The sequence below is a fragment of the Asparagus officinalis genome, chromosome 7 (genome assembly GCF_001876935.1).
Source record: "Asparagus officinalis chromosome 7, Aspof.V1, whole genome shotgun sequence".
NCBI lineage: Eukaryota > Viridiplantae > Streptophyta > Magnoliopsida > Asparagales > Asparagaceae > Asparagus > Asparagus officinalis.
The window spans coordinates 15,643,831-15,648,636 of record NC_033800.1 but is presented as its reverse complement, the minus strand read 5'-3'; positions in this window follow the sequence as shown (position 1 = coordinate 15,648,636).

The following is a 4,806-nucleotide window of genomic DNA, read 5'->3' as shown; positions in this document are numbered from 1 at the left end:
TTGGTACATAGGCGGGACGGGGTGGAACCCTGACACCTTGACCAAAATGAAGACCTTCACCAAGTGAGAGGTTATAACCTTGGCTTGTCATATAACCATTCGCTTGTGAACTGTACCGAGAGAAATGTCGTCCGGGTTCTTCTTCATCCGAATTAATATTCAAGAAAAGATCTGGAGTAGGAGATGATTCCCCTTTTCCAAAGACTATTTCTTTTTCACCCCTTGTTTTTGCGGGTAGGATCATAGTTGTTCCGGATGAACTTTGGATATGTTTCGTTGTCGTACAAGACGAACGAAGTGGCATATGTAGACTAGGGTCGTCATACAATTCTTGCATTACATCATCGAGACAACGCAAGTACTCTAAATCATTGTTTATTATTTCATCGGCAAGCTGCCAGTTACAACTTTCATCCGACGAATTACCACCGTCAAGATCGATTACAAGAGATTCAATGTCATTTAGCACAAGACCTTCACTATAATCGAGCCTAGCTTCGGTATCAGCTTCTTCTCCGCTGTCCGTACCATGGGCCGATGGTTCAGTATCGGATTCAGCACCATAAAGAAGGGAGTCAGTAAAGTAATTTTCTAACCCCTTGAACGGTTGCTTATCTGCGACCACCGTCTTGACCTCATCATTAATGTCGACATATTTTAGACACTGATGGAGGGTAGAGGGAACTATAAGATTACTGTGGATCCATGGGCGACCCAACAGTAAATTATAGGAAGTCTCTGCATCAATTACATAGCAGGTGACTTCAGACTTTAAGTCTCCGAGTTGACACTTCACCCGAATTTTTCCCAACGGTCTTGACCCACTAGTATTGAATCCATAGATGACAGTTCCCGTAGAGGCTAGCTTGCTGGCGGGAATTCCGAGGTGGTACATCAACCGAAGTGGCATGATGCTAACAGCGGAACCCGGGTCTACTTGGATCCAGTTGACAACGCTAGAGCCAATATATCCAGTGAAATATAGAGGCCTATCATGCTTCGAGTTCCTGACTTGCATATCTTCTTTTGTGAAAGCAATGCAGGGAAATTTGGTGGCTTCCAGATTGCAGTGCTGAACTGATGACTCCGGCTCTTCAGGAGTTGGCTTAATTTGAGTGAGGAATACTTCAGAATCAGCCAAGGCTTCTTGTAAAGATTTTCTGGTATCTTTCGATAGGCGTAATAACTCGTATAGCGTGATCCTTGCTGGGATGTTAGCCAACTGAGTCATGACGTCGAAACGGTATGGAGCGTTAGAGCTTTCCGGTTTGTCTCGTCCAATCGGTCGGTTGAAACGAGACTGCTTCGGAACTTGAACTTCTTTGTGTTGAGTTTCCTTCTCCTTTTGCTTAGCAGCTTTCTGAGGTTTCTCGACTGCTAAGGGTGGAGTTGTAACCACCCCCAGCTCTTTCAAAGTCTTGGTAGGTACAGCTTTCTCTACCCCCTGCTCGGCTAATTGCTCGGATGCGCTTAGGTAGTTGAAACTGTATTCGTTTCCACTTCTAGTAGCGAAAACTTCCTGCTCTTCTTCTGAAAGCGGTAAAGCTGGAATCTCTTCATCATTCTTCTCGGGAATTGCCGAGGCTCCGTAACAGGATTTCTCTTTTCCTTTGCCATTTGATTTCTTTTTTGATGTGGATGTCGTCCACTGTTCATCTTCAAGCAAATCCGGATGAACCCAAAGGATTTCGCCATTGGGGGTTGTGTGAGATACAAGCCCCTTTTGGTGCTGTCCATGAGGGTCATCGTTGATGGTCTGCATCTTGACCTTTGATACTGGTTCGGCTTGAAACTAGGATAAAGGAACCGATCCGAAGCTAATAGACACTGCATTTGCACCTACCTTCTTCTCCTTTGGTTTCGGTGTCACGATACCAACATCGATTAATGTTTGTATTTTGTCTTTCAAGACATAACACGCCTTAGTGGGATGGTGGACCCTTCGGTGATATGCACAATACTTCGGATCATTCGTTTTCTTCGCTTCTTCTTGGTTTGTGACCGGTGGAAGCTTAATCTTGTTGTTATCCAGCAGGTATTTGAAAATGACTGGAACTTCATCATCCTTAAAAGAGTACTCCTTCGGGAATTTAGGCTCTGATGCCTTAAATTGCTTCGGAGGCTGTTGATTCTGATTCGGCGCCAATTGGAAAGATGACTGCTGTGGTTGTTGTTGTGGCTGTTGTGATGTTTGATGCACGTCAACAGCAGCCCCGGACCCTCTTCCTCTGCCTCGAGAGTTAAAGTTCTGTTTTTAAGGATTATCTTGTGGCACGTTCAGCTTGTTCACCTCTCACTTTCAATTCCTTCCAAGTTTTAGAAGGCACAACCCCCATTACCTCTAAAACATCTAATGACAAGTTGTTGTGACAAGTCTGTAGGATGAACTCTTCTGTGAGTGGATCTCGGCAGTTTACTGCTTTGTTCCGGAATTGTTTGACGAAGACATCGACCGACTCTCCATCCTTCTGCTTCTCGTCCAACAAGGTGCCAATAGAGACCTCGGTGTCGTCGTTAAAGAAGTTGGTGAGGAATAATCCTTCCATATCTTCCCAGCTAGTGATGCTCCCGGGTTTGAGACGTCGGTACCAATCGAAGGCAGGCCCACGAAGGGTTCCTACGAATGATCGAACCATCAGGGCTTCATTTCCGGATATTGCGCCGAGATACGACTTGAAATAGATCAAGTGCTGAGTGGGTGAACCCCTGCCATCAAAAGGAGTAAAGTTAATCAAATTAAATTTTGGGGGATAGGAATTAGGTCCCACTCCCTCGGGTACGGGTATGGAATGCCCGTTTTCTTTACTTCTTGGGCCGTCATCAGAGCATTGACTTTACTCTCAAGATCTTGCATCTTCTTGTCTTCTTCCTCACTCTTTTTTAAGTAAATTTGAGGAGGTTGAGTGGATGATTTGGTCGGACCGCTTCCGGAATTGTCTTTATCCAGAGGATGATCAGCAAAGATGGTTTCGTCTTCTTCATTATCCACTTCAGCTATACGTACAGGTATAACGTTGCGCTGGCTGGATTCTGTCTTTTGGCTCGACTTCGGTTGATGTTGTTGAGCTTGCAAATCTCGCATCTGCTGCATTGTCAACTCCATCTCGGTTTTGATTTCAGCTCTAATTTCCTCGCGTTGTTTAGCTAACGCTTCCTGCAGTATCTGAGCCAATTGATCTGGCGTGATTGCGAATGATTCTCTGGCTCGTCCAATACTGGACGTGGTATTGTCCGATGCAACGGCGGAACAAGTATCTGATAGTTCCTCATCTGAAGATAACCCTTCGTACATTTTCTTGTAATCTCGACGTCGGTTGGCTCTTCTTTGTAACCGCGACATTCTTTGAGATAGACCCCGCTCAACTCTCCCTTCCGGAGAGAAATCAGGGTCAGGGTTGACTAATAATTGCTTTCCTCTGCCAGTCATGTTAATAGTGACCTCAGGGAATTCATCTTGCCAAATTGCAGGTTTCTTCTTGTTGAAACGTCTCATTTTGGGTTTTGACGCTTCAGTGGAAAGTCTTTGAAATACGGAGACTCTTGTTGAATTAGTTTTAGAGCAATCACATTCTGTCAATACAGCTTTAATGAGCCTCTCGCAAGAGCAGTGAGACTCGTCTTCTCGGATAATTCTTTTTCGTGATTTCTTATTCTGATAGTACAGCTCATCATTATTGTGACTTGAGCAACCTATCTCTTGCTTTTGAACTTTGTTAACGTGCACAGGACGACTAGTCGTCGCCTCTGGGCGATCCAAAGTTGAATTTTTAAATCCACCCCTTTGCGGGAATGGAGTCTTCATTGGTCCTAAACGAGAATGAATTGATATTTTCTCATTTTGGACTTGTACAGTTCTGACGGGCAGATATTTACGACCCCCTGCGTAGGAAACCAGTAAGGGTTTATTTGCTGGGTTCGAGTGCTCTTTGATTGGAGTTTTGCCTCGATCGTTAACCGAAGGCCCGAGGCGATCCGCCATTGTGATTTTAAATTTGGATAAATCTGGGCTAACCCAGGGTTTCACTGGTGATGCAGTAGACGGGCCCGGAACGAATGTTTGCGGCGTCTTCGGCATCCAAACTCTACGGTTCTTTGGTGACTTTTCAGACACCATCTCCTTCTTGATTCCTTGTGCTTGTTGACGAAGAGCGCGAGCACGGGCGGCCTTCACCTGACGCCTCTGTATGTGTTCCTTAAGGGTTGAACGAGCCCTTTTGACGAGGGTCCATTCCTCCGTCGTAAGCTGTGCAGAAATATAATTATTTTGCCATTGAGGCAACTGAACCACTTTATGCTTTCTCGACTCTAGGTCCGCATAATAATAGACCCCGTCGGTTTGTTGCATGGCCTTAGCCAATTGTCGAGCACGGCGCTGGCGCTGTCTATGACGAGCTCTTTTCGTCAGCACCGGTGAGCTATGATTCAATGACTCCTTAACTGGTGCGGAGTCACTTGGAGCAGAGATGTTGCAGGTAGATTCCTTAGCAACAGTTGGGCAAGAACCTTTACCTGCGGTCTTCATCGGAATTGAAGACTTGGGAACTTTCTTGGAAGAGGAAATCCTCCTGCACTTGCGAGGCGAGGAAGATTTTGAAGATGAGGATGATAGGTACTCCTCGAATTTTGCCTGATCGAACTCATATTCGATCTCTTCAGTGACTATGATCTTGATCGGTTGCGACACTGCGGCCTCGGCAGCGAGGCCGCTGGCTCCCACTGTGGTCGCCAGTTTGTTTTCAGCAAAAGTTGCTTCCATTGATAATTCTATTGAACTTCGGTCGTTTACAACGAATTACAATGAAAAAA